The 25,740-nt window shown below is 37.2% G+C and overlaps 1 pseudogene; it reads left to right on the top strand.

Moving 5' to 3' along the window:
* Nucleotides 1–4,140: 4,140 nt before the first annotated feature.
* Nucleotides 4,141–23,896, top strand: LOC125789948 (exosome complex exonuclease RRP44-like; annotated as a pseudogene).
* Nucleotides 23,897–25,740: the final 1,844 nt, after the last annotated feature.

The following is a 25,740-nucleotide window of genomic DNA, read 5'->3' as shown; positions in this document are numbered from 1 at the left end:
ATATTATGAAAAATAACTAATACCGCTACACTTGCACAATTATTTCAGCAGTTTTAGTTTAATGTTATTTTTTTTCTTCTTATATATTATTTATTTATCTGTTTCTTCTATATCTATTGCCACAGGTCAGCAAGGGTTAAATTGACCAATATCAGAGTTGTATGTCATGTGTGTGGTACTTGATCTAATACAACTTGTTTTATATCAGTACCATCAACGGTTTAAAAGCTATTGAAATTAATTCACAAAAACCTATTGCCACAGATCAGCAAGGGATAAAGATATAAATATAAGAGTTGTAGTACATCATGTGGGTGGAATTTGTTCTAATCCAACTTGTTCTGTATCAATATCATCAAGGTTTAAAAGCTATTGAAATAAATTCACAAGAAAACGTCACCACAGATGAGACAGTATTAGTATTACATTTAGAAAAATATTATGTGTAGTACATCATGTTGTTTGAACTTGATTTAACTTCGTGCATCACAGGATGTGTGCAGTCTACACATAGTTAGTATTTTCAACAACTGTTAGATTTCATCATCATTTTTTATTTTTGCTTTGGTTTACATAACGGGTGTTTGGCTCATTTGCAACAACGCTGAGAGCATTCCAAAGTAAACAAGGTATTGGAAGTAATTGATATTGTTAAAACAAAGATTTAGAAGAAACAGATAAATAATATATATATATATAAGAAGGTGTAGAGGTATCCCTTATGAAACAAAAATATATGGCAAAAGTACATATATTGTTTAATATAGGGCAATATATGCATGGACCATGTATGTCTATATATTGGTTAATATAAAAACACCGACAAATTCTCTAAACTCCAATTTTTTTTAGACCAAATGTTTTTATACATCAGCGCTGGAGAGCGGCTCGACCCAGACTTCGAAGGCGGGCTATCAGCGCTGGAGAGCGGCTCGACCCAGACTTCGAAGGCGGGCTATCAGCGCTGGAGAGCGGCTCGACCCAGACTTCGAAGGCGGGTTATCAGCGCTGGAGAGCGGCTCGACCAAGACTTCGAAGGCGGGCTATCAGCGCTGGAGAGCGGCTCGACCCAGCCGCCGGAGACGGTTTACCAGCGCCAAAACACCCTCCTCACAGAGCGAAACAGAACAGACCGATTGGCCAACACACCAACGACCCACACACCAGCGACCACCTTATATCCCAGGGCAGCTGCCAGGGCAGCTCCGAGGGCAGCTCCCAAAGCACCCCCCAACATAAAGCCAAAACAAACGGAATCGTAAATTAATGCTTTCAGTATAACTGCCCGAAGTGGATCACGCATAATATGGCAAATTTCCTCCAGGATCCTATCACTTTCTGTCTCTGTATATATCTCCATCTCCATCTCCATCTCCAACTCTATCAGCACAGTCACAAAACACCAACCTGCCAGTCTGAGCCGCTTTTATACGCTATCGCGGCGATGACGTCATAGAACATCCATGACGCCACAGCGTTCCTGTGACCGTCATGTAAAAGAGGGCAGCTCCACTCGCTGTGTGATTGGTAGCCAGGTAATGATGTGTTCAGAATATGGATTGTGTCTATTATTAAAAATACTGAAGTATGGAGTATTTATATTAATATACATTATATTTTATATGGTCAATATTCAGAGATTTAATGAATGGTTCCACTGAATGGTTCTAAATCCGTGTATCATTCGTTCATTTGATATTCAATTGAGAATCAAAATCGGAAAATTAAAAAACCAATTCGTTTTTTCGTTTTTTCGTTTTTGAATATAATACCAAAAAACGAATAACGGCTTGTATTTTGTATTTTTATTTGGTTATCCAAACAAAAATTGGAAATTTAAAAAACGGACCAGGAGCCGAATTTGATTTTGATTTTGATTGCCATCAGCTCCAGGAAATACAGCTACGTTGTTGTCATCAGTGATGTAGACACTGGGACCATGTACCTTTTCAAATGAAAACAGTGAGGGAAGAAGTTTACTACACCATGTATAGACTAACCAGCTAGCTAGCTAGGTTAGTTAGCCAGCTAGTCACGTATATAAAAAAGTATGTAGGCGGCAATTCACAGAATAACATTAACTAAATATGACATTTAGCTACGGAACGTTAGACAAACACCTGAAAGATCCTGCCGATTTTCTCTGTTGTCATATCGTCTTCTTTCACTGCAACGCGTTTAGTTCCTCTGAACAAGATAAAACTCTCCATCCTCAACTCCATCCAAAGCCTACAGCAATACAGACTGTGTAGATAACACTGCAGTGAACTCCCGCGCAACAGAAACCCACCAAGAATAAACAAATCAGTAACTTCCGGGGCACACAAATGGGTCAAGTTCAAAATCAAAATCAAATTCGGCTCCTGGTCCGTTTTTTAAATTTCCAATTTTTGTTTGGATAACCAAATAAAAATACAAAATACAAGCCGTTATTCGTTTTTTGGTATTATATTCAAAAACGAAAAAACGAAAAAACGAATTGGTTTTTTAATTTTCCGATTTTGATTCTCAATTGAATATCAAATGAACGAATGATACACGGATTGTTCTAATTACTTGTTGCCTATTAAGCAGAGGTAGTTTAATATCTACACACACACACACACACACACACACACATGTATATATATATATATCGCAAACGTAAAAAAGGCGAGGTAATCGCGGAGGTCTGTGTGCTAAGCTAAGGTTAAACCCACTCCGGCCGGTGTTCTGTCGAATTGTGCTACCCATCGATACATGCTTCCCAAAGGTACTGCGCATGCGCTGACCTACACAATTTAATGGGGGGTTTATGTGCATCAAACAACCTGGACGCACTGCCATTGCACAAAAGTGTAACTGGAAATAGTGCTTCTTTTGTATTTTTACACTTTAATATACATTAGAAGCACCTAAAATAGTGTTTATTTTGTATTTATTTTACACTTTAATATACATTAGAAGCACCTAAAATAGTGCTTCTTTTGTATTTATTTTACACTTTAATATACATTAGAAGCACCTAAAATAGTGCTTCTTTTGTATTTATTTTACACTTTAATATACATTAGAAGCACATAAAATAGTGCTTATTTTGTATTTTACACTTAAGTATACATTAGAAGCACCTAAAAGTGCTTCTTTTGTATTGTTACACTTTAATATACATTAGAAGCACCTAAAATAGTGCTCCTTTTGTATTTTTACACTTTAATATACATTAGAAGCACCTAAAATAGTGTTTATTTTGTATTTATTTTACACTTTAATATACATTAGAAGCACATAAATTAGTGCTTCTTTTGTATTTTACACTTTAATATACATTAGAAGCACCTAAAATAGTGCTTATTTTGTATTTTACACTTAAGTATACATTAGAAGCACCTAAAAGTGCTTCTTTTGTATTTTTACACTTTAATATACATTAGAAGCACCTAAATAGTGCTTCTTTTGTATTTTTATACTTCAATATGCATCAGAAGCACCTAAAATAGTGCTCCTTTTGTATTTTTACACTTTAATATACATTAGAAGCACCTAAATAGTGCTTCTTTTGTATTTTACACTTACATATACATCAGAAGAACCTAAAATAGTGCTTCTTTTGTTTTTTTACACTTTAATATACATTAGAAGCACCTAAAATAGTGCTTATTTTGTATTTTACACTTAAGTATACATTAGAAGCACCTAAAAGTGCTTCTTTTGTATTTTTACACTTTAATATACATTAGAAGCACCTAAATAGTGCTTCTTTTGTATTTTTATACTTCAATATGCATCAGAAGCACCTAAAATAGTGCTCCTTTTGTATTTTTACACTTTAATATACATTAGAAGCACCTAAATAGTGCTTCTTTTGTATTTTACACTTACATATACATCAGAAGAACCTAAAATAGTGCTTCTTTTGTTTTTTTACACTTTAATATACATTAGAAGCACCTAAAATAGTGCTTCTTTTGTATTTTACACTTTAATATACATTAGGGCAGCACGGTTCGACACGGTAGGACATTTCGAAAGAACACCGGCTGCGGGGGGTTGTAGCAGCCCGGACGTGTTTTGTGGTTGCTCCGGCCGGATACACGTGTGTATAGGAGTGTGTTTGTGTGTATCGGTGTGCGTATTTATCTGTATTAGCGGGGTTAAATCATGCTGAAGTCTAAGACCTTTGTGAAGAAGACGCGCTCGGGTGGGGTGCTGAAGATCGTGCGGGACCATTATCTGCGGGATGACATCTGGTGCGGGAGTGAGGTGTGCGTGGAGTGCGGGGACGGAGCTCCTGTGCTGCTGCGGGACCCCCAGATAGACAGCGACCTGTGTACTTATTGACACGACCTCCTCCCAGATACTAATGTAGTCCTGCACCAGGTAAACCACCCTCTATACCAAACACACACACACACACACACACACACACACACACACACACACACACTACCTCCTCCCAGATACTAATGTAGTCCTGCACCAGGTAAACCACCCTCTATACCAAACACACACACACACACACACACACACTACCTCCTCCCAGATACTAATGTAGTCATGCACCAGGTAAACCACCCTCTATACCACACACACACACACAAACACAATCTCACCAATGTAGTCTCAAAACCTAAAACCTAAATGACCAATTAGTACTTTTGGCAGTGTGCCAAGTCCTGCTGGAAAATGAAATCTTTCACATCACCATAAAAGTTAACAGTCAACAGAGGGAAGCATGAAGTGCTGTAAGATTTTGTGGGAAAACACTGCACTGACTTTGTATTTGATAAAACACAGTGGATCAACACCAGCAGATGACATGTCTCTCCAAACCATCACCGATCATCAGTAAATTTTACATTTTATTTGTAAATGAAGGGAGCAGAGTCTGGAGGAAGAGTGGAGAGACACACAGTTCAAGCTGCTTGAGGTCTAGGCTACGTTTACATTAAATGTTTTGCTCAGTGTGGCTCAGATCTGATTTTTTCATGGCTGTGTGAACGTGCTAAATCCTTTTTTTTAATTTTTTTTATCAGATTTGAATCACTTTCATATGTGGTCCTAAATCAGAAATCTGATTCATGGACATTCGACATAAATGTGAACGGTCAAATCAGAATTCATGTGTCTTTTTGCTTTTACGCATAAGAATTAGCGCTACGTGCTTCTCTCTCGTACCCACCCATCTCTCGGTGCTAACTCATCCATTTCCCTTTTATAAAGCTACGAGTCATCTCTCTAATATGAGGGTTTTTGTTGTTGGTGAAGAAGGCGACGTTTATACAGGTATCAATGTGCGCATGTGAGAAGTTTCAGGGACAGATTCGTTCACATTACACACAGATACAGATCACTTACATTTGTGAATGTGAACCGTCAAGATAGCCAAATCTGATCTGAACAAAAAAATCTGATTTGATCAATGTGGCTTGTAATGGGAACGTAGTCTTAGTAGGAAGTTTCCACAATCAGTGATGGTTCAACTGTGCTATAGGCAAGGATGATGTTTCTATGTTTTTTGGTACGCAGACACATCACAATATGCAGATCAGTCAGTCAATAATACCGCCCCTCTTCTGGGGCCTCATGTACTAAGACTTGCGTGGACTTCCTACTAAAATGTTCCGTACGCTCAGATCTGAAAAGTTCCGTACGCACAAAAAAATCCGGATTTATCAAACCGTGCGTAGGCAGAATTCCATGTACTTTCTCTTAGTACATCACAATCAACTTGAAATCAAGCGCAAATGCACGAAAGCATCACACTTGCCACGACTCCTCCCTCAATTACGCAGAGTATAATGTTATATTATTAATATTATTATTATTATTATTATTATTATTAATAATAATAATAATAATAATAATAATAATATATACGCATAGTGTATAATTACCCATGTTTTAAGTTTTATTATTCTAAGATAAATGCTTTCATTTAAATGCTTTAAATGAGTTGCCTTCCAAAAAGACACACGTCACGCACTCAGCTTGTTTTCTTATACTCTTATCCTCTTGGAAATCTAAAACTGCTTATAAGCCAGTCATCATCATGGGCCAAAAAAACATAATGGTCACGGAAAATGCGCTCTCAATGAATTCGGCCATTAGCAGTATTTTCCAGTAATGCCAACGCTGCATCTCCAACAACTCCAGCGCAAACCTAATCTAGGCTAAGTGGAAACACGTTAAACGATCATTTCTGTAAGACAATGAAACTGTCTGATTAATTTACTTTATTTTACCCAATAATGCTTACTTCAATGTTTGCATAAAGGATATCTTAGTAGTTGTAATTTCAATGCATCGCCTCTAAGTGTCGCCAAATGACAAAAACACAATACATACGCACAAAAAAAAGGCGTACGCCCAAAACAAAACTTCCGTGGGGGAACGCACTTTCACACGTTCAAGTCAAATTTAGTACATCAGACCGTGAGCGTGAAATATGGCGTACGCAATGTTTTTGTGCGTACGCACCTTAAGTACATGAGGCCCCTGGTGTCCAACTATCTGCTGCAGCTCAGCCAATCAGATCTCCCCCCTGCCCCACCCCTAAACCCATACATCACCCAGTGCCCCTCTCAAATTATGCCTCTCATTTTTTAGCCTTTTTCAATTTTGAGCTGAGGGTGGAGTCACAAAAAAATCACAGGGTTTAGTGCCCCTTTAAGACATCAAAGCTATACAGGAGCAAATGTGGAAATACATTGTAAAAATGTGGTTAAACAGACTAGAATCTATTTTAGAAGCTTAAGAGATGTTTCAAGAACCTTATAATATATATAATATATGAATTCTCCAGTTTTACTTTACAACTTCTTCCAAGAGCCTCTGAATCCTGTGTCGATTCTTTAAACTGTTCAACATAAAACTGTTTCTTTATACCCAAACATCTTGTATATCAAATCATCTTGTTGAAAATATCATATTTAGGAGTATTTATTGAACAATTTTAAAAGAAATCCAAAAGCCAGATGTTTCAAAAGGGCTTGGGTCCAGCGCAGTTTTCTGATTTACCTCCTCTGACACACCTACCAAACCCGGCAATTACCAGAGAGTTGAACCAGGTGCTCCAGAGCTGGAAAATGCCAGAATTCTTCAGGAATTCAGCCCTCCAGGCCTGGAGTTCCCTGACACTGTTGTGTGGCATTGAGCTAACAATCTATTTGTTTATATGGAATTGAAAATTAATTCATTTAAATGGCCTAATTTGGGGATATCTGTTTAATCACAATCACATGGTCTGTTCTGTCCTCACAGATCATTATAATTGACGATCCTTTAATCAGGAACGTGATCACCTGTGAACCACTTACAAACTACAATTAGATGTTTAGAATCTGATAGGTCTACCTTTGTTTACACTAAAATGTTGTGGACATTCCTACATATGTAATTCTTACCCCACAATACTTGAGATTTGAACAAATTCTAACAAACCCTAAAACTGTCCCTGAACTATGAAAATAAATTAATTCTGCAACATTCACAAAAGATGTATAAAAATGATCTAGCGTTTCTTTTGCAACATTCTTTCTCTTTATGCTTTTCACAAACTTGCTTAAACATTGTCACACTATTGACTAAACTGCTGTCTAGTTGCTGAAAACATACAATTACAGTAAATAAAAAAATGAACAGAAGTCACGTTAGATCAGTGTTTCTCAACCCTGTTCCTGCATATTCTACTGCATATTAACACTGTTCTGTATATTCTAGAGCTTTCTCTCTTTAAAGGCACTTAATAAAGTAAGTGGTGGTATGATGTGTCTAATACACTGCTGATATACATAATGATTGATCTATGGTCGATAGGGAGCTAAGGGACACCTCCTGACCCTCCTCTGCGCTCCGCAAAACCAGCAACCTGATTGGCTGTTTCTCCTGAAAGGCAGGACTTTCTCCTTTAACCGGCACCACGATTGGTTAAGAGACACACAGCTGTCTCCTCAATAATAAAGTTTTTAAAATTTTAATATAATACGGGAAGTTTACGGGAAAATACTAATACGGGAGGACGGCGGGAAAGAGGAGTAAAATACGGTAGTATCCCGGCCAAAACAGGAGGCTTGACAGGTATGTGGGTCAGCCAGACGTGACTCTTCCTGTAGCAGTTTTCTCCAGTTTCCAAGAGTCTTTTAAAGGTGTAGGAAACAGTCCTCACCACTCTCTCTGGCTTCATCTGTAATTTCTCTAAAGAAAAGAGTTCTACTTTTAATAGTTACAGAGTTCTCTGTGTTTATCTGTGTCTTTTTCTAGTTATTATGATGATGAAAGCGTGAAAATGCTGTGTGTAAATGTGTAAATGCGGCAGTAGAGAGTAACAGCAGCAACACCATCTGTTCCAGCTTTACTGCTTTAATACAGACTAAGGCTTTGGAAATTCAACGTTTTTGCATCCATTTAAAAGCTCAGTTTATTTTCATTGCTACAGCCCAAGTATATAACAGTAAGAGTATAATCTGACTACATTTTCGTCTGTTTCATTCAGGGAGACGTTTATCGAGCGGGAGCAGGGAGAGATCGCCAACGACCGCAACGATCGGGCCATCCGTGTGGCGGCTAAACGGTACACAGATCACCTGAGTAAAGCCCCGAATGTAGGAGAGCTGAAGGTTGTGCTGCTGACCAACGTCCGAGCCAACAAGGAGAAAGCTGAGCAGAGCGGCCTGCTGGCCTACAGATGTATGTGCTGTATATTGCACTTGAATTTACCTGAATGGGTGAACAGTTGGATGATATAATGGAATAATAGTGGGATGGATGGATGGATGGATGGATGGATAGTTAAATTGATAGATGGATGAAGAGTTGTATGATGTAATGGAATAATAGTGGGAGTGATGGATAGTTAAATTGACAGGTGGATGAACAGTTGTACGATTCAGTGAGATGATTAGCTGGATAAATGAATAGTGAGATGAATTGGAAGATGGTTGCTTCACTAGGGTGGAAATACTTGTGGATGGATAGTAGGATGATTGGATGGATGGATAAAAGACTGGCTAATGGAATGACAAATAAATATCTATAAAGGGATAGAAGGAAGTGTAGATGGATAGTTGAATAAATGTATGTGTGACTAGGTAGTGGGATGGACAGTAGAATGGATGTATAGTTAATTGGACGGATGGTGTGACTGGGCAGTGGATTGGATAGTGGGATGGATAGATGAATGGATAGTGGGATTAGTGGATTAATGAATGGATGCATAGTAGGGGTGTCACGATTTCGATATTTCACCGAAATCTATCAAAATGAGGTCATGGTCTCGAGCCTCGAAGTCAAAAAGAGGAACGACGATCCCTCCCTGTAAGCTACGCAAGCACGCGGGCGAGCACTATGCAAATAGATAGATAGATAGATAGATAGATAGACAGATAGACAGATAGACAGATAGATAGATACTTTATTGATCCCCGGGGGAAATTCTTGATGGCGCAGCATGCTACGCAAAAAGTCTTGAAGTCTTATTTTTCATGTTTAACTGTTATAATAGGATATAGTTAATTTAGTTACGGCTCTAATCGTTCTATTATTTTGTACATGACTGCTCCTGTATTTTTTTTATTATTTATTTTGTTATGTTGCACATTGCTGTTTTAATAGTGCACACTGCTGCTACCAAAAAAGCCACTAGATGGCATTACGTTTATCTTAATTAAATAATTAAAATTTGACCATTAGTGCCTAATGTGGTGTATTACAGATCACTTTAATCACTTTGCATCACTTATATCAAGCCCACCTTTTGAAGTAAGATATTGTTAATTTGATTAATCAAACCAATGACTGACCATAAATTAATCCAAAACTGACATAGGCCAGAAAGAAAATCGAGAATCGAATTGTGACCCTAAAATCGGAAATAAAATAAAATCGAGGATTTAGAGAATCGTGACACCCCTAATACACAGTTGGATGGCTGGATGGACAAGTAGTGAGATCATTTTAACAGGTGGGTGAAGGATGGCTGGGTGGGATTAATGGATAAGTTGGATGGACAGATGGATGCCTGACTAGATAGTGAAAGGGGTTCAAAGTGGGATAATTGGATGAATGGATTTGTGACAGTGTATTGGGATGGATGGTCAGAAGAATGGATGAAAGGCTGTGAGGATGGATACAGGGATAGAGTAGTGTATAGTGAGATGGACAAATGCATCAATAGTAAGTAATAGTAAGATGTATAGATAATTAGATGGATGTATGGATATCTATTGGGGTGGACAGAAAGATGGATGGATTGCAATTGTAAAGGATGAATAGATGCATGTATATTTGGATTAATGAATGAATGGATGGATAGTTGGATAAACAGATGAATCAGTAGGGTTTTATGGATGTGTTTGTGTGCAGGTGAGGAGTACATTAAGAGCCTGATTGGTAATCCTGAGCTGGTGGACAGTCTGGCACTGGCGTCTGATGATCAGGTGAGATCAGCAGAGATGAACCCTTTCCTCCCTGTAAGATTCCTCCTGTTTAAACTCACATTTTCCTAATAATCTTCCTGCAGAATGATATAACGGGCAGTAAGCTGATGTTCCCAGAACACCTGCCGCTGTCCAGAATCCAGGCGGGCATTAAGAGCGGCACTTTCCTGCAGGGCTCTTTCCGCGCCAACCGAGAACAACCTGGAGGCCACGGTCTTCATCCATGGGGAAGGAGAGGACAGCACTGAGGTACGATGTATATGTCTGAGTATACAGCTCTGGAAGAAAATATTAGATCAGTTAAAAATGATGAGTTTCTTTGATTTTACCTAATTGAAAACGTCTGGAATATAATCAAGAGGAAGATGGATGATCACAAGCCATCAAACCAAACTGAACTGCTTGAATTTTTGCACCAGGAGTAAAGGCATAAAGTTATCCAAAAGCAGTGTGTAAGACTGGTGGAGCAGAACATGCCAAGATGCATGAAAACTGTGATTAAAAACCAGGGTTATTCCACCAAATATTAATTTCTGAACTCTTAAATTCTTTATAAATATGAACTTGTTTTCTTTGTATTATTTGAGGTCTGAAAGCTCTGCATCTTTTTTGTTATTTCAGCCATTTCTCATTTTCTGCAAATAAATGCTCTAAATGACAATATTATTATTTGGAATTTGGGAGAAATGTTGTCTGTAGTTTTCTTAATATCATGCTGGCCAAATGCCAAAAAAGCAAAACATTGAGCACATAATTTAGTTGAATCTTTTAAGTAAAAAATTATTTAAATTAATTTTCTGCATTTTATACATTGTCTCTATATATTTTAAGAACAATCACTTAAAAGACATAACATATAAAAAGACCCATTAGATTTGAATATGACATTTTAATAATCTTTTAAATTAAGTAAATAGACTGATTTATACACTGCTCAAAAAAATAAAGGGAACACTCAAATAACACATCCTAGATCTGAATGAATGAAATATTCTCATTGAATACTTTGTTCTGTACAAAGTTGAAAATCACACAAAAATCATCAATGGAAATGAAATTTATTAACCAATGGAGGCCTGGATTTGGAGCCACACACAAAATTAAAGTGAAAAAACACACTACAGGCTGATCCAACTTTAATGTAATGTCCTTAAAACAAGTCAAAATGAGGCTCAGTATTGTGTGTGGCCTACACGTGCCTGTATGACCTCCCTACAACGCCTGGGCATGCTCCTGATGAGGTGGAGGATGGTCTCCTGAGGGATCTTCTCCCAGACCTGGACTAAAGCATCCGCCAACTCCTGGACAGTCTGTGGTGCAACGTGACGTTGGTGGATGGAGCGAGACATGATGTCCCAGATGTGCTCAATCGGATTCAGGTCTGGGGAACGGGCGGGCCAGTCCATAGCTTCAATGCCTTCATCTTGCAGGAACTGCTGACACACTCCAGCCACATGAGGTCTAGCATTGTCCTGCATTAGGAGGAACCCAGGGCCAACCGCACCAGCATACGGTCTCACAAGGGGTCTGAGGATCTCATCTCGGTACCTAATGGCAGTCAGGCTACCTCTGGTGAGCACATGGAGGGCTGTGCGGCCCTCCAAAGAAATGCCACCCCACACCATTACTGACCCACTGCCAAACCGGTCATGCTGAAGGATGTTGCAGGCAGCAGACCGCTCTCCACGGCGTCTCCAGACTCTGTCACGTCTGTCATGTGCTCAGTGTGAACCTGCTTTCATCTGTGAAGAGCACAAGGCGCCAGTGGTGAATTTGCCAATCCTGGTGTTCTCTGACAAATGCCAAGCGTCCTGCACGGTGTTGGGCTGTGAGCACAACCCCCATCTGTGGACGTCGGGCCCTCATACCATCCTCATGGAGTCGGTTTCTAACCTTTTGTGCAGACACATGCACATTTGTGGCCTGCTGGAGGTCATTTTGCAGGGCTCTGGCAGTGCTCCTCCTGTTCCTTCTTGCACAAAGGCGGAGGTAGCGGTCCTGCTGCTGGGTTGTTGCCCTCCTACGGCCTCCTCCACGTCTCCTGGTGTACTGGCCTGTCCCCTGGTAGCGCCTCCAGCCTCTGGACACTACGCTGACAGACACAGCAAACCTTCTTGCCACAGCTCGCATTGATGTGCCATCCTGAAAGAGCTGCACTACCTGAGCCACTTGTGTGGGTTGTAGAGTCCGTCTCATGCTACCACGAGTGTGAAAGCACCACCCACATTCAAAACTGACCAAAACATCAGCCAGACAGCATAGGTTCTGAGAAGTGGTCTGTGGTCCCCACCTGCAGAACCACTCCTTTATTGAGTGTGTCTTGCTAATTGCCAATAATTTCCACCTGTTGTCTATTCCATTTGCACAACAGCAGGTGAAATTGATTGTCAATCAGTGTTGCTTCCTAAGTGGACAGAGCTGAAGTGAATTTTATTAGAGCATTGTTGTGAATTAGATGTTATTTTGTTACTTGGCTAAAAGATGCTATTAATTTTTTTTTGTAATACTTGTATATTTGTTTTTATTTTTTTATATAATTATATTGTTATTGACCTGATAATTTTTGTAAAAAAAAAAAAAAAACTCTTTTTCTCTGCTCTCTCAGAGAAACAAACTCAATGGTGGAGGAGTTCATGTTGCTGGTGAATATCTCAGTGACGCAGAAGATCTATGACGAGTTCTCTGAATGCGCCCTGCTCAGAAAACACCCCTCATCCCCCGCCATCCAACTACAATATCCTCATCAAAGCTGCTAAATCCAGGGTACATGTGACGCTTATAACTCATTCTACTGTAAAAACACGACCAATGGGACATGGGACAAGTTACTGTATCTCAGGGGTCACTAATAGGCGGACCGCGGTCCGGGTCCGGACCCAGACGTTGTCCAATCCGGACCCAAACCGATAAACTACGGAGAAGGATTTAATTCTGACAGTGTTCATTTAAAGCGGCGGAACGTTTATCGTCTTTATGGTTTACGTGCTTTACAGCGCAGTAAACTCACAGACCAATCACGTGTGTTATAAAATCACCAAACGCTCTCCTCTGCCAATCAGATCTGTGTAGATGCGAGAGCGCGGAGCCACACAGACGAAGCAGGCGGTGAGAAGTCGGAGAATAAAGCGAGAAAAGCTAATACAGATGGTGCGCACCAGAAAAGGAAATCAAAATACTACCTTTATAAAATATACTAACAGTAATGTAACTGAGCGGTGTTAATTGTAGGAATTAAAGAGAACCAACCGAGACAAGAGTGCAAAATAGTCCACTTTACTCCACCTGATCAGAACTCCTCAGCAAAAAAAAAAAAACCTTTCTACTCCTAAAACAACCCTACCTCAAAACTAAGGGAACCCCCAGGGGACAAAAAGCATTCGCAACTTCCCACATCAGTTTTACCCACAACATAATAAAGTATGATACAGTAAAAATATTAAATTAAATAAAACTGCTGTTTAAAAAAAAAAAAAAGCTGATATTCAGCAAACATTTCTCCATATATTGTATGATTTTATCATTCATGTAATTATCATGACAGGCAGGCCTAAATCTAATATAAATACAATTATTATAATTATAAATATAGCATTTTGAAACAAACCTGACATACAGATTCACATTAATAGACTCGATAAGTTAAATTATTCAGGGTGTTCCCATTTACTGTATGATTGTTACAGGCCTATATAAAACAATACATATTTTTGAAATATACAAGTATGTGTAATTTGTTTTGTCTTTCAGTTGTTGATGACATAAAACACTGACAGGAGTACTATAGGCTTCTTCAGTATACAGTATATAATACTGACCCATAACACAAGTTAAAAATGGCAACGGTCCGGACCTTGGCCTGGCGAAATTTTCTCTAACTGGACCGAACTGAATTCTAATTAAACACCCCTGCTGTATATGGTTCCATCACTTTTGCCATGGATTTATGTGTGTGTAGGGTCTCTGTTGCGCTGTCTCTGCCTCTCTTGTGCTTACTTTTGCTCACTAGTGCTATCTCTTGCTCTGTGTCTTTTGCACTCTACCTTGAGATATAATACAGTAAGTCTGCCAGAAGGGAACCAAAACCTTTACTTCTTAAAAGACAGTGAAAGTAATGCTGCTGTTTTTGTAATTAATAAAGCACCACAAACATTTGTTTAAACAAGATGGAGAAAGATGTCTCTCTCATGGTGACAGTATGAGAATGAGATTACTCTTGTCTGCTGTTAAATAAATGCGTTTTGTGAGAATAATTATTGATTTTTGTATGTTTTGGGTACAAATTTAGAAAAAGGTATTGAAAATAACGTAGTTTAGGTGTCTGTAGTGAATTCAAAGCATCATATTGATATTGGAAATGTAAAAACAATACACAGCTAGGTCTGGGTAATGCTTTCTATGATATATTCACTGGATGCACATTTCACTGTGGATTGATGCACAAAATGCTTATTGCAAAACTTTGGAAATCCTAAGACTGTGGAGGCGAATGCTGCAGCCACTGTCAGGCCTCTTTCAAACTCCCATAATTCGCCACTTCGTCTTGCCATGAGCACGCTGGCCAGCATTCAGCCTCACTCACAAGATAACACCTCACAGCTTACACTCGATGCACATGCACATCTTCATCTCATCTCATCTTCTACTCTTCTTCTTTTTCTCTTCCTCAGGATTTGGATATTCGCACAGATTCAGCGAAAGCTCTGGCGGACTCTCTGAACGAAGCCACTCTGGAGGACTTTCCTTACTTCAACACGCTGCTGCGTATCCTGGCCACCCGCTGCATGATGCAGGCTGTCTACTTCTGCTCGGGGATGGACAGCGACTTCCACCACTACGGCCTGGCCTCGCCCATCTTCACACACTTCACCTCGCCCATCAGGAGGTGAGCAGGACCTGACATGCTCTCAGAATGATGTTCTTACCTTCAGTTAGTGCTGGGTGGTATACCGGTTCATTCGGTATACCGCGTGGTGAACTTGAACCAGTATGCATTTCTCTCATACCGCCATACATTTAATGTATTTGTTAACTGGAGAAAGAAGGGAATTGTAGCTGATTTAAATACTGTAAAGCCTCTAATGGCTTCAGGGATAACCTATAGTAAATTGATATTAAACATTTATCTAACTTGTGGAATAGAACTTTTGAGAAATATGTCTTTGAATACTTAAACATTGAGTATTTTTTGGTTTGTTTATAGGGTTTATGGAACTATTTATTGAAATATTTAATTTTGTAAAGGGAGCCGTGTTAAATTTGTTAGCGTATCTATTTTTAAGGCATTTTGTTTACATTTCTCAGCTATTTTTCTGATCTTAAAGTCTGATTTCTTCCTATATTGTGTAATTTCATTCGATAAAGTAAACCCAATAGTAATAAAAGCCTAAATTTAAAGCCTTAGTTTTTTATATTATATGTACTCCTAACAGTACAACTCACAAACCTATATTAAAGCCCAGTCATGCAAACAATTATAATAAAAATGCTGTGATATACCGTGAAATACTGCCAATAGAATAGGACTCTCTGGAGTAGATTGTACTATATTATTTATTTATACTTTTTTGCAACAAATGTACACTGTTCTCATTTCCCATTATATATCTACTAGAGACAGATTATATCTGTCCAGTATCATTTATTTTAATTTAATCCTGGATATATTAAGCTATCTGGAAGAGTGCATTATTAGTATTATGACATTTTTGATTATTGACTTCTGTTTCAAATCTAATAAAATTCTTGTTTTTTTTTTTTTTATATATCAGTTAGGGGTGTGCCATGTATCATATCATATGCAGCTCATTTAGAATTAAATTTCTATTTTGTTGCAGTAGTGTATTCTTTATTCTTTTTGTTTTGTCATTTCGCCAAAAGTATTGTTATTGCAAAAACACCATGAAATATCATGATATTATTTTAGCGCCATATCGCCCACCCCTACTTTCATTCACTGCCATTAATTTTCGAACATCTAAAGCCACTTCTAAAGTTCTACGTCCATATAGCCATCAAACCTCTTTGAGTAAAGTAGAGCAGGTCCCCAAGCTCCGATCCACAGCTGTACTAACCAGCACTCTTTTCTTTTTATCATCCCTCGTTCCTTTAACTGTAGCTGTGCAACCTTTATTTTAAAGTTAATGTTTATTTTTTATCTTCTCATTTGTTTCTCATTTCTACTCAGGTACTCTGATATCATTGTGCATCGGCTGCTGGCTGTGGCCATAAACGCAGACAGCACCTACCCGGACCTGATGGACAAACACAACTACAGACACAAGATGGCCCAGTACGCCCAGAGAGCCTCGGTGGCCTTCCACACACAGGTACAGCACGACTGATATAGCATAGTAATTCCCATTATAAAACAAAATAATGAGCCTTCATTTATTATGGTATATTGGCAATAATGAAACTCTTGGAGATATGACAAATAAATAACACTATATGACACTAAATAAATAATATATATATATATTTATTTATTTATTTATTTATTTGCACCAATAAAAACAATAAACACAAACTGGAAATAGCAATAAACAAAATAGTGCAGGTAGAGGCAAAAACCTAACATGGGCTTAAAAAATGCCTCTACCTAAATGATATCAAAATCTATTATAACAAATATAACATCAAAAATATCACAATTTAAACATGTAACAAAAAAATATATTCACAATACATTCATCAGATGATCTTTTAAACATCTTTTATAATGTTTTACAGATGTACATTTTTTTGCCAAATGATTAAAATTATTCCACAGTTTTGTCCCCCTATATCTTATTGAATACTGACCTCTACAAGAAAGAAATTTAGGAAGATGGAGATCTAAAGACTGACGGGTTGAATACTTATGTATTTCTGCATTTGTAATAAAATAATTTATAAATTGTTCTGGAAAATGTTCCTGATTCGAATAAATTTTAAAAATAAAGATACATATTTGGAATATATTAATATTATAAATAGAGAGAATTTGAAGTTTCTGAAATAAAGGAGCAGATGAAGTATTTAGATGTGATCGTGTTGCAATACGGACAAATCATTTCTGAAGAACTAGAATTTTACTAAGACTAGTAGAATATGTACTCCCCCAAACTATATTACAATATGAAAGATATGGATAAATAAGACTATAATAAAGAGTAAGAAGACATTTTGTGTTAACCAGATAACTAACCCTCCTTATTATACCAATAGATTTATTTATTTTTCTACTAACCCAGTCTATTTGCTCTTTCCAACTTAAGTTTTCATCAATAATGATTCCCAAAAACTTAGAACTTGACACTTTAGGCAACACCATAGATTCAATTGTAATTTTTGATAAGCTTTTAGAATACATTTTTCTTCCACTAAAAATTATATAATTTGACTTTTTTATATTTAAAACAAGTTTATTTAATTTAAACCAGGTTACATAAGCAGCTAAACCAGTATTTGCATCCTTAATCAATGTATCAAAATTTGAATGGCTATTTATTAGAGTTACATCATCTGCAAACATTATTGGGGAAAAATATGAAACATTAGACAAGTCATTAATATAAATAAGAAATAACAATGGTCCTAGAATAGAACCCTGTGGGACACCACAAAGCAATTCAGCTCTACTAGAATAACAACCATTTACACAAACAAACTGCCTTCTATCTGAGATATAGCTTTTTAAAAGATTATATGTAGTATCCTGAAAACCATATTTATGTAACTTTTCTAATAATATATGATGGTTAACTGTATCAAATGCCTTTGAAAGGTCTAAAAAAATACTACAAACAAATTTACTTTTTTCTTGTGCAGAGGTAATTTTGTCAGTCAGATGAAGCAGAGCCAAAGAAGTAGAATGATGTTTCCGAAAACCATACTGATGTTTGTAAAAAACTGAATTAGAATCTAAATGAAAAATAATCCTTTTATATATTATTTTTTCTAATATTTTTGAAAAACATGGCAAAATTGATATAGGTCTATAATTGTTAAAACAACATGGGTTATCTGCTTTAAACATTGGAATAACTTTGGCAACTTTTAAATCTGATGGCACAATACCAGTTTTTAAAGATAATGAAAAAATATAAGCTAGTGGCTGCAATATTTCATGCTTCACCTGTTTAACAAGAAATGCAGAAATATTGTCATGACCAGCTGAAGATATCTTTAATTCATCAATTATATCACTTATTTCTTGGATATCAACAGATTTAAAAGAAGATATAACAGGAAAAGTTCTGGTTATAAAGTCCAGTGGGTTACCATAACAATAGGGAATGTTATTTACTAATTCACAACCAATATTTGCAAAAAAACTGTTAAAATGATTAGCAATATCAGATGGATTATTGAAATGATTTTCACCATCTGACATAACTGATGGTACCTCTATAGCAGCTTTCTTCCTTTGTAACATCTGATTTATCACTTTCCATGTTGCTTTAGTATCTTGTGAATTAATCATAATTTTTTTACTGAAATATTTCTTTTTCGCATATCTAATAAAATGAGTACACTTGTTTCTATAGTTTTTATAAGTACTATGTGTTAAAGGAGTAGGATTTACAACATATTTTCTATACAAACAATTTTTTTTCCTCAACATCCTTAGTAAATCTTTAGTAAACCAAGGCTTATTAAAATCATTACTGTTTTTCTTAGTAGAAGTACAAATTGGAAAACATTCATCAAAACTAAAACTAATCACATTCATAAACTTTTGATATGCAAATTCAACATTGTTTTCATAATATAAATCACACCATGATGTACTAGTGAGCATGTTCCTAAATTTACAAATGTTTGACTTACTCATAATTCGTTTATTAATATTGTTCTTAGTATCTTTAACTTTAATAGAATTAACTAAAGAACACTGAAATATCGGAAAATGGTCTGATAGATCTGCCAACAAAACCCCAGATTTAATTCCTTCATTAAGAGAATTTGTTAAAATATTATCTATCAAGGTTGCTGAATTTTCGTTAACTCGTGTGGATTTATAAATAAGAGGAAAAAAATAATTTGAATAGAGAACACTAAGAAAATCCTCTACTTGAGTATCTAATTTATTTTTTAAAAGATTTATGTTGAAATCCCCTAATATATAACAAATTTTGCCTTCTACATTAATCAAGTCAAGTGACCTCGACAAACTTTCATTGAAATCTTTGATAGCTATATCAGGTGGTCTATAAATAGCACCAATAATTACATTTTTCCCATTAAAAGCATCTAAAAGTTCCAAAAAAACAGATTCCGCCTCAAACCCATCTGACTTTAAATTAAGATCATTCCTAATTTTAAATTCATAATTGTCATGAATGAACAGAGATACTCCACCTCCAGACCTATTATCTGTAATATAATGCATATAATTATAACTAGGAAATTTAAAAATATCTTTAAGATCCTGAGTAAGCCATGTTTCTGATAAAGCAATAACCGAAAATTTGTGTTTAAGCGAAGATAAGTAGTGAATAAATTTATCATAGTTACTAGAAAGACTCCTTATATTCAGATGAAAAGTAGAAAATACCCTAGAGGACATAGAAAAACATAAATCATTAAATTGTATTTCATTATAAAAACTGCAGAGATTAGAAACATCAACTGATGAAAAAAAATTTTAATCTGGATCAAGATTCAAAGTATAAGAATCAGTTGTAGCATGATCAAAAGGTTCAAAGATCTGATTTTCAAAGTCACATTTACAGTTCATAATTAAAAATTATGATATAAATATGTAAATTAAAAAAGTTACTGTCAATATTTAGTGAAGAATCAGTAAGCTAATTTCTTCTTTTTTGCTGTGATGGATTTTGAGGTGGATGGACAATGAGTCTGTCATATCTCAAGTATGCAATGTCACCTCTTTCTCGAGCTGCCTTCATTTCTGGAACCAGTCCTTTTCTTTGCGACCAGTGTGAATGTTTCTTTTGCTAAAAACAGTAAAAAATAGTACTCTGATGTGATAATTAGGGCTGGGTGATGCAGCACGATATTTCAGGGTATAATATCGTTCTTGTTATTAGAAAATGTTGGCGATATTATTTCATATGGTACGATATGGAACACACTCTGGGATTAAAAAAATATTCCATGTTCACTTCCAAGTTATGAAAGTTAAGAATGTTTTTTTTATTTTTTTTACCTTATTCTGTAAAGTTGGCTGTTTTTGGAGATACAAGGTTTTAACATGGCCATGTCAATCACAAGCTTGAAATTATGCATTTCATGCATTTAATCTTCATTATCTTATCTTCAAATGTCTTTCAGCTTTTCTTCAAGAACAGAGGAATCCTAAATGAAGAAGGCTTCATTCTCTTTGTGAGGAAGAACGCCACCATCATCCTCATCCCCAAGTTTGGCCTGGAGGGAACGGTGTTCTTCGAGAACAAAGACAACAAAAACCTGGACCACGGCTCAACTTTGACACTGAGGTTGTTACTGAGCACCAGTCCTGGCCTTGTTTTAAACTGAATGTCTTTAATTGTTCATTAATATGGTCAATATTAATCTGTTACATGTTATTTTTATACATTATAACATTATGGATGCAGTAATGATGTGATATCAGTATCACCTACACTGATCATGTTAGTATGATATTTAGCTGCTTAAGCATTTTAGTCTCTTAGCATAACTGTGGAGGACACAAATCCAGTTTAGTTAGTCAGTTTAGGATCCCATACTTTGGGGAATAATAAAAACATTGACTTTAATTTTGTATTTGGCCTATAAGCATACACGCAATGGAGAAAAGTAATTGGACACCTGCTCATTTATTGTTTCCTCAGAAATCATTGCTGTGAGGATTTGATTGCATTCTTCTACAAAAAGCATAAATGAGGTCACCTTTTTTGACCCAGGATGATCAACACCCCCTACCTCACTTATCCTTACGTTCCCAACATCATCCCAATATATACAGCTCTGGAAATTAAGAGACCACTTCAGTTTCTGAATCAGTTTCTCTGATTTTGCTATTTATAAGTATATGTTTGAGTAAAATGAACATTGTTGTTTTATTCTATAAACTACAAACAACATTTCTCCCAAAGTACAAATAAAAATGTTGTCATGGATGAAATGGAATGAGAAATGGATGAAATAAAACAAAAAAAAGAGGCAGAGCTTTCAGACCTCAAATAATGCAAAGAAAACAAGTTCATATTCATAAAGTTTTAAGAGTTCAGAAATCAATATTTGGTGGAATAACCCTGGTTTTAATCACAGTTTTCATGCATCTTGGTATGTTCTCCTCCACCAGTCTTACACACTGCTTTTGGATAACTATAAAACTCAAGCAGTTCAGTTTGGTTTGATGGCTTGTGATCATCCATCTTCCTCTTGATTATTTTCCAGAGGTTTTCAGTTTAGTAAAATCAAAGAAACTCATCATTTTTAAGTGGTATCTCATTTTTTCACAGAGCTGTATTATATTGGTATTGGATAGAGCTTCATCATTCCAGAGAATACAGTTATTCCACTGCTCCATAGTGTTCCTCAATGCTGGGGGGATGTATATTCCTCCATAGCCTATGCTTGGCATTAGGCATGGTACCAATAGGTTCATGTAGGTTTTCTGATAGACCAGCCATGTATGCTTGTGCATTTGCACATCTATGTCAGCAATAGATGAAGCTTAAAGTAGATGAATGCATTTTAATTAGATGGGGTGTGTCCACGAACATATCTGGTGGTTTTGCTCCTCCTTTATATAACTGAATGCTTTTTATTTTAAATCATTATTCTTTCCAGGGACCAACGCTGGCCGTGGAGGATCAGCACACCTTCCACATATTTGACAAAGTCAAAGTGACCATCAGTCTGGACGCCTCCAATATCCAGCACCAGAAGATCAGGATGGCCCTGGTGGAGCCAGTGGTACGTTTTTCTCTCTCTGTCTTTCCCTCACTTTAGATAAACAAATAGAGTACAGTGTAGAGGTTTCAGACACCTACACATACAGGTGCATCTCAATTACTCTACTTTATTAGAGTACAGTAGAGCAAATTACTTTATTTCAGTAATTTAGTTCAAAATGTGTAATTTTATATAGATTTATTACACACGGAGTGATCTATTTTTTCAATCTTTTAAGCGTTTATTTATTTTACTGTTGATGATTATTGCTTACTGCCAATAAAAAACAAAAAATCAGTGTCTCAGAAATTTAGAATATTATATAAGACCAATCGGTACTTTTGGCAGTGTGGGCAGTGTGCCAAGTCCTGCTGGAAAATGAAATCCGCTTCTATAAAAAAGTTGTCAGCAGAGGAAATATATATACAGTATGTTATATGATTTGATATAACACTGTGGACCAATGCATAATGAGTTTCACATTTTGAACTGAACTACTGAAATAAATTACTTATAATAATATATATAGGTGCATACATTTTACTATAAAAACTCCAGATCCCATTAGAACAGATGCAGTTTAACATAAATACAGTGTAAAAAAAAAAAAAGTTCTCAATTTGATTCAAATCAAACTAGGTATTGATATGGTGAAAATTATAAATAATACTAGAGATTTGCAGATGTTTAAACACAATAAACTACTGCTAAATAACAAACATCTACCGCCCAGATAAGCAGGTTTACCATGGCTAATTTTAAGTGACTGATCCAAGTCAGAAGCAGGCAGGGGAAACCTGCACTCTAAGGGTGCTGTTGGATTCTGGCATGGAGGCAGAATTTGGCACAACATCTGGAAATACAATCTGCTGAAATTACCACATTCTACAGAGCAGTCTTTTTAAAAAAACTAAAACTAAACCATATTTTATCCAATAATAGCTGAAATGTGTATCTGCATCTCACCGCTATCAGAGAAACACTGCTGCTGCTACAGCTCAGCCAACCAGCTCTCCCTCCTGCCCCGTCCTTAAACCCATACATCACCCAGTGCCCCTCCCAAATTTTTCCTCCCGTCCTTTAGCCTTTTTCAAATTTGATTTGAGGGTGGAGTCAGCAAAAATCTGTGGTTTTAGTGTTCCTTTAAGTAACTAAACTAACCCTATGGTGTTTCTCTTCCAGATCCCTGGCGTCAGTGTGGCGTTACCAGAACCAGGACCAGAAGCAAAGAAACCCAAACTGGATCGCTGAGCTCAGCAGAAGCTGTCCGACACTGCCATCTTAGTTTCTTTTATTTTCATGTTCATTTTTAGAAAATGAATGTAATATTCTTTTGAATGTGTGGCTATAGCTTGTGTAAACGATAGGGATTGTTGTTAAATATCAATTATGGATGTTTTTGTGACTTCCTAAAAACAAAAAAGACAAAACTCTAGACATGCACGGTCTTTTGGATGCATTGAAGTACAGACTTAAAGGACAGTCTCATTTTATCCTATGAAATGCTCCACTTGAAAAGCACAAATGCAGGACTTTGTACAAAACTATACAAAAAATAATCCATACATCATATAATAATGGAAACACTTCAATAAAACGATTTTAAGCTAAAACACAGTTCTCGTCATTTTCTTCAGATTGTGTTTTGTGTTTAATACTCAGAAACTGGTTTAGAAATTTAAATGGTTTAATCCTGTGAGGAACACTGATAAAGGACCAGAGCACTGATGATTCACCACACAAAGAAAAAATTATAATGGTGTAGAAACGAGGAGGTGGTTATAATATTTGGATATTATTTTTTTTTTGCAAATCAATAAAAAAATTGATTATGTAGCGAACTCAGCGGTTTAATACCTGGTGCTAATTGAGATGTTTAAATATTTTTAATTGGGCGCCAGTTATTAAATTAATTAAATTAGATTAATTAATCATATTAATTAATAACACAAGACATCTCAAGGTGTGGCTTCTACAGGTGACAGGAATTCTCATAACCAAGTTATCCAGAAAACACTGAAATCACAGGTTTAGTAATATAAAAAGTATTTTATTAAATCACACAGATGAGTAAATAATTCAATAAAATGTCATAAATGTAGCCATTAGATATCAAATCATAGTGTATAATAAATGAGAAACAAAAGAACAAACGTTATAATACTGGTATGAAAAGAATAAAGATTAATATAGCTAGTTTGATGACCGGCAGATGTTAATACCTACAGAAGCATTTCTGCTCGTCGCACCTCCGCCGGTGCCAAAGTACCAGCTGCAGGGTCTTCAGCTGGGAGCCATCCTTCACTGATGTTTCGCCCCTTTCATCTCCAGAACATCTCAGGATGGTGGGGCAGCGTACAGGGACGTCTCCCTGCCGCTCCCTGCAGCTGGATTTTGATGGTGAAGTTAACATGTGGCCTCCTGTTTTCCCCAACTCTTATTGTTTCTCCTCAACCAGAGCCAGAAACTTCCCTTTTCTGCTTCTTCTGAAAGATCCTTGATGACCCTCTTGGCCTTGGTTGATGTGAAGCCAATGTCTCTCAGAAAGCGATTTGTTGAGAGGCTCACAAAGCCTCGGCAGCCAACTTCGACTGGGTAAGTTGTTGCTCTCCAGCCTCTCTCTTGGCATTCTGCCACTAGGTCAGCATACCGTGACTTCTTCCTCTCATATGCCTCTGGAATGCCCTGTTCCCATGGCACGGTCAGTTCAACAGGACACGCTTTTCAATTGATGACCACACAACAATGTCAGGTCTCAATGTGGTAGTAGTGATGTTAGTGGGAAAGCGTAGCTGCTTACCGACATCTGCGGTCATTGACCAATCTTTGCCTGGGGTCAGGACTGATGTCCTGTCCTGTTGTGGGCAGCTTTGTATGGCATGTCCTGCTGGTATAAAGTTGACCACACGCTTCTGCTGGGATGTTGACTTCTCATTTACAAGGAGCCTTCTGGTTTCAATGTGTTCCGCCAGCTTCCTCAGCACCTGGTCATGCCTCCACCTATAGCGACCCTGGGCCAAGGCCACCCGGCAGCCAGCTAGGATGTGATGAAGATTTCCCACGGCTGTACTGCACAGGCTGCACCTTTCTTCAGTACCATACCACCGTGCCAGGTTTGCTGGACTAGGAAGGGTGTCATATGTGGCTCGGATGAGAAAACTCACCCTTGCCTGAGGCATCCTCCACAGGTCACTCCAACTTACAGATCTTGGTAAAATGCCCTCCCACTTTGTCCACTGGCCTTGCTGGCATTGGCCGATAGACTTGACCAAGAGCTTCTCTCCCTCCATCCTTGCCACCTCTGTGACTACCAGATTTTTCCTCTCCTTCACCGATGCTTTAGACCACAGCTTTAGTGACTCTCCCTAGCCCAGGCCCTGTCTTCCTTGTTGTGTTCTTCCCACAAGCTCTTGGTGCTGCAGTCTCGAGATGGCACTGTCCACACATACTTCTGCTT

The sequence above is a fragment of the Astyanax mexicanus genome, unplaced genomic scaffold (genome assembly GCF_023375975.1).
Source record: "Astyanax mexicanus isolate ESR-SI-001 unplaced genomic scaffold, AstMex3_surface scaffold_33, whole genome shotgun sequence".
Classification (NCBI taxonomy): Eukaryota; Metazoa; Chordata; class Actinopteri; order Characiformes; family Acestrorhamphidae; genus Astyanax; species Astyanax mexicanus.
This window is presented reverse-complemented; position numbering and strand designations above follow the sequence as displayed.